This window comes from Passer montanus, unplaced genomic scaffold (assembly GCF_014805655.1).
Source record: "Passer montanus isolate IOZ18808 unplaced genomic scaffold, ASM1480565v1 scaffold2, whole genome shotgun sequence".
Taxonomy (NCBI): domain Eukaryota; kingdom Metazoa; phylum Chordata; class Aves; order Passeriformes; family Passeridae; genus Passer; species Passer montanus.
Genome location: NW_024366591.1, coordinates 9,377,900 through 9,392,232, shown reverse-complemented (window position 1 = coordinate 9,392,232; position 14,333 = coordinate 9,377,900). Strand labels below are relative to the sequence as shown.

The window sequence follows — 14,333 nt, the reverse complement described above, 5'->3', positions numbered from 1 at the left end:
CAGGCTTTTTTCTTCCCTCTCTTGACCCTGGGGAAGTGTGAAAGCTGTGTTGCTGGTGGAGGAAGGATGGAGCAGTGGGAGCTCTGTACAGCACCCTTGCAGTGGCAGCAGCCGGGCACAGCTGCCTCCAAGGGCTTCTCCTTGCTGTCCCTCTCCAGAGGTGGAACCAGTGGGGACAGCAAAGTGCTCATGGACCCCGGAGGCATAGGCAATGTTTTTGTTTGCTGTGCTATTTCGGGAAGTTTTCATAAGGTAAACAAGGCCTCCTCTTGATTCATTGAGGTCATTAGCGAGCCGTAGGATGGTATTTACATTGCAAAGGCATTCACTCGGGCTCCCTCCCAGACGCAAGTTCACCGGGGAGGAGGTGACCTTCAGCGTTTCTAGTTTTGCTCTGTATCTGGCATGCAGGGGGCCTGCCTGTGTGACTGGAGTGCCTGGGCATTGTAACCAAAATAAATCATCCTTATCGTGGCTGGTGGCAATACTGCAATGGAAATGGAAACAGAAACAGGCGCCTGCTTCGCACTTTGTGAAAATGGCATCACTGCGAGGAGCGGGATGGGAGGCTGCAGGATGAGCTCCAGGCAGCTGCAGCCACCACCTGTCCTCAGCAGGGCTGTCCTTTTTGGGGCTGGCCTCCCAGCTTGGCATGGATGAAACACTGTGCATGACAGGGGAACTGATCTGCTGTCCAAACTAAAGCAAATAACTGCCGGGGAGTATTTCTAATGAGAGAAAAGGAGGTGGTGATGTTCTGGTTCAGCCTATCACAAGTTGACAAGGGAACTCCCCCAACCCTCTGTCTCTCCCCTCCCTGTGCAAATCACAATACACAACTTTTCATTTTGTTTTCCTAGTCTGTTTCAATGAGTAGTAGAATCATTTAGGACTGTTGGTTTTTTTTGCCTATGAATTTATATGGCTCTCACAGTCCTGAGGGCTGACTGACTGAACTGTCATAGTACTGAAGAAAATGAGCACCTGGAGAATCTACTCAGACCAGCAGTGCTGTGAATACCATAATCATAGGAAAAAAACTTTACAGTTTGCATTGCATACAGTTGCATTTAAACCCAGCCACTCCATATAAGAGCAGGCCATGAGCTGAAGACTGAATGCTCAGTAATGTGTAATAATTCTTTCCCTTTGAAGGAGGATTTTTGGAGACCCTGTCCATCTGCACATTTTCATGAAGCTTGTAGCTGCGACTTCCTATCTCAGATGCCAGAATGTTTCAAAGAGGATTTTCCGGTTGGTGTCAAGGAAAACAGATGTGGGAAGGGTGGGGAGATGTGCAGGGAAGAAAGGGCTTGTTCTTGAAGCAAAGCCAGGTAAAGGGGGTCCTGCTTCCTACCATAAGCAAGGCAAACATGCTGCTTGTAACTCCAGGGCCTGGCCATGGGCAGGATGAGCATGAGTGACGTGGGCATTCAGGCTGTTGAGCACTTTGGTCTCAGTGGGTATGAGATGTTACTCCCTCACTGCAGGACCTTCTCCACCACCTCGGAGAGGGAAGTCATGGGTCAGCCAGGGAAAGTTCCTGCCTTGAGCTATCCCATGTGATATCCCTGGTGATGCTCTGCACCCTGGCAGAGCCAGGCAAAGGGCTTTAAGATGAATTGCTTTAATGCTTCCACATTTCTTCTTCTCTCCCTGCCTCAAAGAGACAAACCTTAGCTTTGAAGCCTTTGAAATTACATCAAAGGATGAGATTTCCAGAAGAGCTTAAGGGAGTTGGGTGCATTTGTCCCATTGATGGTCAAGAGGAGATGGGGAGATGGGTGCTTAATCCCTGGAGGTGCTTTGAAAATTTTGTCCTATGTGTACATCCTTGCTGGGGAGGAATGAGAAGCAGCTGGCAGCTGCCTCCTTGGCTCTGTAAAAGGCAGATCTTTCCTTTTTTTCTGAAGATAAAGCATGATGGATTTGAAAATTATGTCCAAAACTCAAGTTTGCCATGAAAAGTTCCAACTGTTTTTTAAAGACGAAGGATCTAAAAGCAGCCTGTGACTTTGCCTGATACAAAAGATGGTATCTGTTGATAACTGAGGTCCTGTTACTTTCTCTCCCTTCGCATCTCTGTGATGTTGTGTAACCTTGCTGGAATCCTCTCAACGTGGAGGCTGTTACCTGTGCAGGTAGTGCCACTTCTCTGCCTCTCTTGGTGTCTCCTTTCAGCAGTACTTTACTACTATGTTATTTTTGACGAAGGATATTGCTACTCGTTTGCTTTTGCTGGTGAATACTAAACCCATGTGGTTTAACTCATGGCACCCTGGAGGGGGAAATTGCAGCGTGCACTCTTGGGATCTTCTCACTGCAGCCACTGTTGATGCCAAATGGCTGCTACCAGGCTGTTCTGGGACCCTGAGCTGCAGACAGGACTTGCTGGAGCTCTAAGTGCTGTTTTGGCCAAGCCTGCTCAGGGTGAGGACCCACCAGGCAGGCTTGGGAGGTGTGGGGCTACTGCTGGTGCCCGTCTTTTGGGGATGCTGGTGATCAAGAGGAGGGGCGGTGGGAGGAGGTGGTGCCTGGGAGCAGTGGCCCAGGGCTGGTGTTAATGGGCTCTTGCAGGAAGGCAAAGCAAACTGGGCTGCAGCCTTGCTGTTGTGCTATTTTTGTTCAAGGTAATAACAGGAACTCCGCTGTAAATAAAAATAGACAAGTGAAGAATTTCCCGAGTCTGTCTCTACTCATTTCTTTCCTGATGAGGAATTGTCCCACTCCAAAGAAGAGTAAATTCTTTCTGTCTGCTCCTTGGAAACTGGGACAACAACACTGGAAGCGAAAGAAGAGATTATGGAGCTGTCACGAGGGCAACAGCAACATATTGTACACTGGGTGCCAAAAATGCCTTCTTTAAAGCAAATAAGAGCCGTGCTCTGCGGGGCTCATCCCGACAGCGTGAGGCAGGCAGAGGCAGTCTCGGCTGCTGCCGGTGCCAGCGCCCTGCCGGGCTGGGCTGGGTGCGGGCCCTGTCCCTGCCTGCCCCGAGGGGTCCTGGCTTGGCTCCAGCACATCCCTCCCCTCCTGCCTGTCACCCACACTTGGCAGCACCTCACCTTTGGAAGCACATAGCATTCCTGCATCAGCTGATAATCAAAGAAGGTGTGGGGGGTGTGACCTTCTTTCCCTGATGATATCAAGTGCCTTTTTCATAAAAGACAACATTTTGCTGCAAAGTCTGAATTTCTGGGGGCACTTTTTTCTTACCATATGGTCCAGGGCTATGCAAGTCTCCCGCCCTTAGCCACTGAATGTATCTTTTTGTTAGTAACTGCTGCTTCATCATAAAAGTGCTATGCACTATTTGCACAGAGCCAGGGGACTCTGACAAGAACTGGACTAACTGACCTTTGTCACAGCCTTCCTGCCCCTCCAGCGGTGCTACATGTGCTCACTTGCTCCTTTTCAAGCATCCTTCACGTTTGAGGAAATCCCAAGTTACCAGGAAAAGCAAAGGCATTTTAGCAGGAGCTCCAGCAGATGCTCTGGGGAAGCTGCAGATGTGCTGCAGACCGAAGATGGGGTGTGGCGGAGTCAGAGGCAGCGTCACACAACCCCAGGTGAAAGCTTCACCCTGCTGGAGGGTTTGCTGTGTGCAAAATGCATGCTCACGCTTCCCATCCCAGACAGGGTTTGTAGAGAGAGCTAGTGACTCACTAGGGGTGGGAGTCTTGTTAAAGCTGTCATATGGAGGGAGCGTCAGAAGCTCACCCAGTTTCAGATGTTGGTTTTTCCATTCTCAGCTATTCATGGCTACAGTAACGAGATGGATAAGCCCACGGTTATTGTCTGTACAGAAAGTGAAGGACAAGTGGCATCTACTTTCAGAAACAAATGCAGGAATGTTGTTGGATTTTTCTCCCCCAGACTGTAAGCAGTAAGATAGTGTCTTCAAAACCCTTATTTTTGAGAAGTTTGATTATTCTTCAACTAAAACCAAAATGTCAAAACATAGAAGGTGCTATATCTTCTCTGAAAGTGTGTCACCCTTTTTTATAAAAACCAGTCACTGATATTGACAGATAGATGTTTTGAAGAAAGAGGGAAGGTTCTTGTTTCTGCCCCCAAATCCCAGCCACCCTACGATCAAACTTGTGATCAAAGTTTACAAAGTTTGAAACTGCAGAGTAAAGAGAAATGCAAAGCAGCTTGTGAATGGAGAGGTGTGAAACCGAGGGTGTGAAACAGCAGATCTGATCTGCCAGGTTAGCTTTCTCTCTCTACTGAGCTGTAACCCACAAAAGAGTATGAGGCAACTCTTCCATACAGGATTTGAGCTTGAGAAGGTTTTAAAAAGGCCTGTATGAGATGGATACCCAAAGAAAGAGGGATTTATGTGCATGTGAAACCCTGCTAGCAGAGATAATTATTTCTGGGAGGCTGAATACAGCCTGAGAGGACCAAGTTCTGTCCTTACTCACGAATACAGCTTTTGTGGATGGTTCTAGATATTTGAAGGATGAAGCTCATGGATGATATCACCCCCTCCCCACATCCTGCTGTCTACGTGACTGACAGAGTGGATCTGGTGCAAAGTTTTTTGAGCACACATGAAACTCCTCCATGCCTCTTACCCAGATTGCCTTACCGAGGAGCAGGAGATGATTGAGACTGACAGTAAATGCTGCAGGAGAAAAAGTGGGTGGTGGTTCTAATTTAGGGATGCTCTCTAATTTTACCCTTGCTCTCTAATTTTACCTCTTTTCTCTCTAATTTAGGGATTCAATGCACATTGTTTGGCTAAAGCTCAGTGGAGACTATGCAGAAAACTGCTGTATTCATCCACTACCTTGCTGAAGCCTGGATTTCTACAGCAGCTTGCTACTAGTTTTGCTGAGGAGCAGGATACTACTCAGAATATTACTTTTGTGCTTGTCAAGCATTTCCAGAAAAAATTATTTGTATCTTAAGATCTTTTTTACAATTTGTATCTTAATAATACAAATACAATTTTTCGCCCTGGAGTTGGCGAAAAAAAATTATTTTCAGTTCAAAGCTTAGCTCTCTTGATGTTTTTTCATCATGGTATTAGTCTAGCCAAGCACTTACATCCATGCTTAAGTGTAAATGCATGCCTAATAGAGTTAAAAGGAGCTTCAAGAGTGTCCCTTGCTGTCCTACTGAACAGGCACAGGCAATGTGTAAATGTAGGTGTCTTGCTGAATCAGAGCTAAGTGATAATATGCTCTCACTAGCTGAGACAGAGCAATGAACTGCATGTGTTAACAAGGTGAGATTTCAGAGTGGAAGTGACATTAGAGGACAGGGAAACCAGTTTTTAATAGCATCTGCTGCACCTTGACATTGCTGCAAGACAGGAGTCTGAGCTGAAACAGTAGGACTCTGAGACTCTACTCGGAAGTGCTCTGGATGTTTTGCCTCTCTGTTGGCTTTCTGTGTGGGCATACAGAGAGGAGGATTGCTTCTGTTCTCCTGTGGGGAGTCACACACCTCACTTTCTCATGGTAGGACAAATAGGCCACCAAGAAAGTAGGACACTTGGACTCTCTCCTCTATGGGAGGTGCAGTGCAGATTGGCTTCTGAGAACTAGGACAGTGCCTCCAAAAGTAGAACAGCTGGTCACCCTTTTCGTGTGTTTGTTGACTTACAAATGTATCCTTTAAAGCTCAAGATTTAAGAGACATTTTTGGCCTACTTAGGGAAATGTTTTCTGAAAATAAGGACAGATACACTGGAACAGACCCAAACCTCTGTTTTTCTTCTGTAGCACTGAGCACAGCTAGCAACTGGAAGATCCACATGCTGGGCAAATAAACCCAACAGGTGCTCTGTGTCACTCCTTGCACATTGAGCGATACCACAGTCACAAATCCACTCTCCTTGTCTGGTGTTCACTTTTCAGTAGCAGAACATGGGCAAAAAGACTTGCACTGTAGTGTGAAATGATGCTTCACTTCAGAAAAACTATTACCAAATCGAACTTGTGTACATATGTATGGTACAGCTATCTATCCATCTATCTATCTATCTATCTATCTATCTATCTATCTACATAAAACATCTATTCCATCAGAAACTGACTTCCATTCAAGTACACAGAAAGCATGCACAGAGGATTTCATTCTCCTGCATTGAGGTCTTGCTCTAGGCGTATTTAGGTCCATAATGTCTACAATCCCATTTGAGTTCTAGCAATGCCAGTGGGATGCTAATGTGTTGTCCTGGTCAGCAGAACATGCTGACATGTTTACCTGTGTGGGTAAACAGGAGCAGAGTACAAACCAGGTCAGCTGACATGGTTCTTGGAAAGAAGCTGTTGTCCTCACTGGTTGAGAAAAACCCCTCCTTGCCTCCCGTAATGATGGCCATTAATATTTCCACCTGGTTGCCACTTGGACTAATCCCACAGGAGCTTCTCACCTTGAGCCAGAGGTTACTCAAAGTCATTGTGCTGCTCTGAAGTCTGGGTTCACTCTCTGGGGACTCATCATTAGCCAAGTCAGGTATGAGGCTGAATCTTAATAGTTAGAGAGGAAGGCTAATAGAAAGGGAAGCCTTCCAATTTTTTTTATCCAGTAAGTGTGCTATGGTAATGAATTTGGAGCCTAGTGGCTCCAGTTGGAGTGGGAAGCTTGCTGCATTGCGAGCAGGTCTTTAATCCACATAAAGAGGTGTTTCATAAGCCGTATGTGATGCCCTGCTTTGAATATTAATACCTAGAGTACTTATTCAGCTCACAGCCATTTCATGGAAATGCCATGCCTCTATGAGGCCAGACAGAGCCCTTGGGTGCTCCAGTTTTGCCTTTTTTTGCAAAGACAGTTTCAGGTTGTTCTGTACTCTTAATTCAAAATTCTCATTCAGTTTAGAGTCTCTGAAACCACTGCATTTATATTACATAATATTAACTGATTTTAGATTTAATGAAAATGTGAAGGAGACTATAGGACAGCAGGCTTGGTCTACTTAGCCAAGTGACCTGTTAGTTATATACTTCATGAAGTTACTTAATCTTCTACAGAGCAAGCTCTTCTAAAATGAAATAACACAGGCAGCAGGGACTGTTCTGGCAAGCACTGTTTTTAAAGGCCTTCTGCAAAAGCTGGGGAATGAATATTCAGTGTGAACTGAGATGCATTCTGGCTGTGTCAGCCGTGCAGCTTTTGTGTTTTTACATTTATACCTGTGGGCAGAGCTGGGGAAATTACAGCTACAGAGCCCCTGGTGTAGCACTTGCTCCCACCAAGTGCTGTTCATCCAGAGCTGCGGGCACTGCATCTACAGCAGCGGCAGGCTCACAGTGAAGTGGGGCTCTTAGAAATGGGGGTGGACAACCCTGATTGTTTTTAATATTAGCATATGCCCGTGATAATGCCCGGGAAAGATGGTTCAGGCTGCTGTGCTGGGCCTCGCTCACACTCCAGCTCAAGCAATCCAGGGTGGAGCCAAGCCAGCCGCCTTGTGGGGGATCCTTCCCACAAAACCAGACTTACTGAGCAACGAGTGGGTTGTCACTTCTGTGTGTCGATTGTTACAACTGTTTTTCTCTCCCAGTGCTGGAAAGGGAGGATGTAGCACGTATTGCTTTTCTCTGCGGGTGGGTGCTGCATTTAAATGTGCTCCCTATTAAAAAGTGTCATTGTTATTTGCTAGTTGTGGCTGCAAAGCACTCTTGTTCTCTGGTGACCAGCAGGACACAGCACATACTTGCAGTGCAAGAATTCTGCTCTGAGGCAGGGCATAAACCAATCCTAGTCTTGACACTGATTAAGAAAATAAGTAAGAAATAGTTATGGAAGGGAACATTTGTGTGCAAATCTCAAGGACATGGACCTTGTGCACTGTGCTCATCAGCAAACCATCTCCTCCTCTTTGCTGTATTTATTCATGCATGAGGCAAGAGGGTCACTTAATGCTTTGGACCAAATCCTCCTGGATTTCAGTTGTGTAGCCTATGGTAGAAGTGGTGTACGTAGGATCATGCAGATCAGGTACCTTCCAGTGACTCTTCCAGGTGACTGGGGAGGGCACAGCTGCACCACCAGCCCGAAAGACTTCAGTCTGGGTGGGTAAGTGCTTGCAGAGAGGGGGACCTGGAGCTCTGTGAGCAACCATGGCATTACTCTGCTGAGCCTGATAAGAAATCCTACCTGGGCCAAGGACAGCAACATAATATGATAAGGGAGACAGGAGTATCCTCCTGGGTTTCTATGCATGCAGCATGGTGTGGAGTTGTCCTGGGCATGTTCATTTCCTAAGCAAGATGAAGATATAACTTGCAAAATACTCTGTGGAGTGAGAAAGCAGAAAATAAAGAATGAAAATGTCTACCCAAACCATAACTGTCCACTGATGAATTAAAGGAACACCAAGCACCATTCTGAATTTTTAAAGCATGTCAGATAACCCAGCTTGAATTTCAACAGAAGGGTAAGTCACTCACTGCAGAAAGGGATGAAAACCTCAGGTGTGTCACAGGCAGAGGGAATTTCGATGTCCCTACACCCCAGGGAGGAGGTGGGAAGGTGAAGTGGGTGCTGGGTATCATAAACTTTGGAAAATCCCTCTTGTCTACCTGCCACTACCTCTGTGGTCCTCTGTCCCAGCAAGTCCCTTCTCCTCACCTGGTGGTGTATTTCATTTCTTGAGCTTGTCTGGGACATGGACCAGTGGTACTCTCAGGAGGCAAGGAAGCTGTGCAGAGACAAAAAAAAGAGGCAGGGCTTTGAGGGAGATGCAACAGTGGTCAGAGACAGCTGGAATTCTGCTCTCCCCCTGAGAGGGAGGGTCTGACCTCCTGGGGCTGAGAACTGCTGGAAGCTGAACAGCTGTGTTCTTTCTCCCTGCTCGTGTGCTATCAGCTTGAGAAAATCGCCAGGATTGTTTGCGTTATAACTGTCCCTCATCTGGACATGCAGGGAAAGTTGTATCAGGTGGAACAGAGATGCTGTCCCCAGATAACTCCCCCTGCCTGCAGTGGGGCCAGTGCCCTTGTGGCTTTGCAACGCCACATGGCATCCAGAAGCTGAGCCTGGGTGGCTGCAGCATGAGCAGAGTGGCCTCTCTTCTCTGTTATATCCAGCTGCACAATCTGTTCCCCCTTCCCTGTCTGGGGTTATCTGTCTCTGCAAGCTTTTTCTGGGTTTCAGGGGGTTTGCTCAGCTCTGACCACAAAGGTAGTATAAAGAGATGGCTGGAAAGGCTGCTCCTGGGAGGGAAAGAGTAAGAGGTGCTGGAGGAACTGATAAGCAAGGAGATTGAACAGGGTGTAACAAACAGGCCTAGAATCTTCAGTTAAAGAGAATTGAGGTCTGGGAGCTTATTTAGAGGGTGTGGGACTGGGACAGGATGGCAGAAAGCCCAGCCTTTAGACTGGAAAGGATTTAGGTCTTTCTCTCTTTACTGCCCCACGGAGTGTGTGCCTTGCATAGGGTGGGACTGGCAGTGGGAGCACGGGGCAGGGAGGAGAGAGCATGGTTTTCTAGCAACTCTGCCTTTGTGGGACAACAGAGCAATTCTGCCTTTGTGGGACAACGATGCAACAATGGAGCTTCCAGGAAAGCAGAGGCTGTGCTCACTGTGGCTGGGTGGTGAACCAGGAAGTGTCAGAAGCTCATGACAAACAACAAATCTAAGGAGATGGATTCATTTTTCAAGACTGAAGTAGGCACAGAGAGTGGCACGAGGGTGATTTATGTACTTAAGCAAGGTTTTGGCATTTGTGCCCAGCTTTGTGGTTCATTTCCTCATTCACTCAAATGCATAAAGACTGAACAAATGTTTGGTAAACAGGAACCCAAGGTTTCAGCGATGAAAAGCTTTAACTCTCACCCACAGAGCTGCTTGCAGCATTGGCTTGGAAATGTTTTTGAGAAGATGATGATTTCCTCCTCCCCGGTCTCATGACTGGGGTAGCTGCAGCTGTGACCCCCCACATTGCCTCATGGCTGCACCCCCAGCAAGCTGCCAAGGGCTGGAAAGAGAGAGAAAAGTGTGTGGTGAGGTGGAGCCCTTTGGGTCAGCCTCCATCGGCGCTGGCAGGAGCAGCTCGGAAACTTGCACAGCTGCTGCCCGGGCTCGATTTGGGCTGTGAATAACTGGAGAGCTTTCCATCACCAGGGCTGTCAGTTCAGGTATTTGCAAGCACTTTCTTTGGTGGTTTCTTTTTAGTGTGGTTGCTGGACAGGATAGAGAGAGGAACCTTTCATGCTTCAGCTTCTGCAGCATCCGGCGTTTTCATGAAACCACAAAGGATGTTAAAGAAAAAAGAACAAGCGCTCTGTTTATAGGGATTTAGACTGTCAAAACAAAGAGGGGGCTGTGTTGTTCAGTGACCACTCAGAGTCAAGGAGCCAGAAGACATAGGTTCACAGTAGATGGGCTTCCAGGCTAAAGCCCACCCTCCCCTGGCCACAGTTTGTTACCCCTCGCTTGTGCCACCACAAGGGTTGGCAGAGTTGGCTGGCACTTCATATCCACTGTGCTGCCCAGCATTGCTGTGCATATTAAAAAGTTTCTCAGGATGATGACTCTAAATTTCTGCAGCTGCCTGGGAATTTGTCTTGTGTAGGGCTTTCCACTCAGAGCCCCTGGCAGGACATGTTGGATGCAAAGGAGAAGCGTGCAGCACCCAAATGAGGAATGCATGGGAAAAGGAGTTGGGGAATATGTAGTCCACACACTGACATCTGCTGCTGCACTGGTTGACAGCAAATGTTTCTTTTCACCTGTGTTCAGTGCAGATTTTTGTGCAAGCACATTAGTATGAGGTAGGACAGAAACAGGTCTGAAGGCAGTAGCAGTACCCTGCTCCCAAAGGTAGTCTGGATGCCTTTTTTAGGAGCATTACACCAGGACAATGGTAGTGGGAGGAGAAGGGTGATGACAGCCTGTGATTCTTAATTTCTTGTTCATCTCTCCTCAGTGTCCAAGCTGACTGAAATGCAAAATGAAAGCAACTGTGCAGCATAAATCAGATGCTGGAAGTCCTTTGCATGATCTACACCCAGTGTCACCTCCACAGCTCCTGGACTCCATGCTGAGGTGGCCAACAGGATGTGAAGCTGCCCCAACCCACCACTTCAGACCTTGGAAGAACAAATTTCAAACCAAGAAATGGCCTGCAAACATCCTGAGCCAGCCAGTGCTCTTTTGTAGGTATTTGTGGAGAAAAGCAATTTGGAGGGATGCAGTATGAATGGCTGCAGTGCCATTGCAGACTGAAAGTCTGTGCAGTCAGTCCTGGTGGTGGCTACAGGAGCCAGCCTGCTCCCACACCCCGGGGGTGGGCATGATTCCCAGAAAAGCAATGGCAACACAAGGGCAGAGCATGAGAGAGGCACAGCTCTGCACAGCCCTGGGTGCCCTGCACCAAGGTGCATCCACACTCTTGCCTCCAGCTTGGTTCATCAAAACTTTTCCATCTGAATTAAAGTTGCCATGTTTTCCTAGATAAAGAGACTCTTGCTCGCTGCCAAAATTTCTGGTTTCTTCTCACTGCTGGAGTGTGGTAACTCTTAGGAAAAAGAGCTGCAGGAGGAGGAATAAATAAATAAGTTCTCACTCATACTATTTAGTCACCCAGTGGCCATTGGATACCTCACTTAAGTATATTATTAGCAACCCTGGCATTTCAAACATAAACAGCAAGCAAGATGGTGTGTGTGATATGTGTGTGTGTGGTGTGTGTGTGTCTGTGTGTGTCTGTGTGTCTGTGTGCTGCCTCCAGACGTTGCTGGCACGTGTCTGATGTGTGGGCTCTGTGCATCCCAAAAGTGTCTCCCAAGGCAGCAGGAAGGGAAGCCAGGAGGGTGTCAGGCAAGAAGAGCCCTCCTTTGCTCTGCAGGGAGGATGAGCACCCACTTCTGGCCTTCCTGAGTGCTCAGCCCCCTTCCAGGGTTCAGACTGCACCGAGTCAAAGGGTTGGCCATGTGTGGGGCTCTGTTTCAATGCAACCATGTCCAAATCATCTCCTGTTAACCTGCAAGGAGAATACTGGGCTAAGAATATTTTAGAAGCCTTAGGAAGGGTGGGGGCTGAATCAAATGCTGCTGTTTTATTATCCAAGTTTCTTTTAACAAGCTGTCCATTCACAGAGTGCCAGTAAAATTTGGATGTCCTATTTTGGGTGTGGAAGAGACTTCACAATTTCTGGTACTTATGGAACCTGTGAAAGTTATTTTCTTTTTGGGTTTATGTAAAAACATTCCCAGAGTCAAGCATGTGGGGATTTTCTGAGGAAAAGGTGTGGAGATATAGTCTAAGTAGGCTTCATGGTTTTCATCATCTTGGTAGAGAAAAAAAAATCAGATGTTTTACAAGGGTATTTTTTCCAAAGGAGGCTTGATTAGGAGTCTCCACATTACATAAGTGACTTAAAGCTGAAGATTCAAGCTAATTAAACACATTTTCAGTGTACCATGCTGTCTGTACAGATACTAATTAATCTAGTCCTAAGGCTTTTTGGCCCCTTTTTAGTCAGGTATTCTCACCAGGTAATTTTAGCCAACCAGACATGAATTTGTTGCAGCACTGGTTTTGTGAAAAGTTTGAATTTTCTCCTAGAGTTTTCTGTTGACTCTTATGAACAGTCTTGCTGGTCCACAGTGTTTCTGCAGAGCTCTCAGAGTGAATGTGCTAGTGAGCTTTGGGTGTGTTTCCCACACAATTGTGTCACCCATGTGCATGATTTGGAAAAAACACATAAGGGCAGAATCTTCATATAAGGTTCCCTTACGGTTAAATTTCTTCATTAAAAAGCAGATATCCTTATCCACCAAGACCATATACCAAATCATCAGCCGAAGGAACTCCTAAAAGGCTGTGGGACTGACCACGAGGTAGCCAGAAGGTCAGTGAGGTCTCTCAGGCTAACAGCAGCATGGGAGGGGTAACTCCAAATTCAGCAGCATCATCCTATACTTGCATGCTAGTGAATCCCACCAATACTAGCTAGCCAATACTTCCAACAGATTCGTTTTCCAGACCTTCCCATCAACATTTTTCATAGCTAAATTTCTGTGGATCACATCTTTAGTGTTATCTTGAAATATATTTTGGTGTCCTTTAAATGTGTTATCACTCAGAGACAACACAAAGTGCCTTCAGACACTAGGCAGAGAGCCAAAACCTGTCCTTGGATGAATATTTGCTATTCGTCTTCAATCCATGCTATCTGAAGGTCAAGTTGGACCCAGACTGAAATGTTAAGTCAAAGCCAAAGAAGTTTTAGGAGGACAAAAGTAGCTATTGGTAGTTTCCACTTCCTTTTTTTCTGGTGGTGGGGAGGTAAAATATGAGTAAGAGGAGGCAGAGGAAACATCCCAAATGCATCTTTTAGGATTCTATGATCCCTTGGTTTCTAGCTGTTAAAGTGCAAGGTATCTCACTCTTACCTTATAATTTGTGCTCAGCTCTTCCACAGCCTTTTTTGCCAACACTGAGCCCAACCATGTCTTTGACTGAGTGCATAGGTTTTGTTTTTGCTACTGACTTTTTCTGTTGGGTCCATCTTGCTGGGTGACACTCGTGTGCCAGGATAGGGGTGCTTGCAACAGGCATTCAGCTGGGTGCACTTCCTCCCTCCCAGTTTCAGGAAGGCATATCCAAATGTAATCCTACGTGCAAACACCGGTGAGTCAGCGGTACTGAACGCTGTCTGCTAAACACTGATGCTGTGCTTGGCCAGCAGCTTATGGGGCTCAATCCTCTGCATGGAGATTACAAACTGGAGAGCTGGGGCTGCCCAAGCTTGGTGCAAGCCATGGCGATGTGCCTCTGCCTGGGGTTGTCACAGGGAGAACCCCCCTGCTTCTGTCCCCATTCATGGCTGGGCTGGCTCCCACACCCCACTGCCATGCCAGCCAGGGAAGGCTTCTCTCACCAGGAAAACACCTCCCTCCCAGCTGCTGGCCTGGGGCCACCAGCAGGTTCCTCACCGGTTTTGAAGTCATCTCCAAATGGCAATGACTCCTCTGAAGCCCACTAAATGAATTTGCTCTTTACAGATAACTGGTTAGCATTGGGACCTAGAATATTGCCTTGTGGTTGCTAATAACCTGGGTCAGAACTGAGCTGGTGATTTATTCAGGAAAGGCTTTATTTCTGCCTCCTTAGGTGCCTGCCTTGCTGCTTTGCCTGTCTCCCTGATCTCTCTTCCGATCCTCTTATTCTCACATTCTGGGTATTTCCAGCTACCTCTGAATGAGGCATTAATGCAGATAAATATTACTGCAAAGAAGTGATGGCCAAATACTCTCTGCATCATTTATATGCATTGGTTGGGGAGTGATTTTTCATTTCATACATCATTTGCTATTTCAGCATGTGGCAATTCTGCAAAATAAGGAGGAGAACTAAAGAG

General features: G+C 46.8%; 1 long non-coding RNA gene across 2 annotated transcripts in view; it reads left to right on the top strand.

Annotated features, from left to right (window-relative positions):
- LOC120501454 overlaps positions 1–14,333 on the top strand; it is a 125,990-nt gene that overhangs the window by 101,373 nt on the left and 10,284 nt on the right. For both annotated transcript variants that reach the window (XR_005627295.1, XR_005627296.1), the window contains exon 2: positions 10,896–11,124. This is a non-coding gene — a long non-coding RNA (uncharacterized LOC120501454). The remainder of the gene's footprint in view (positions 1–10,895; positions 11,125–14,333) is intronic.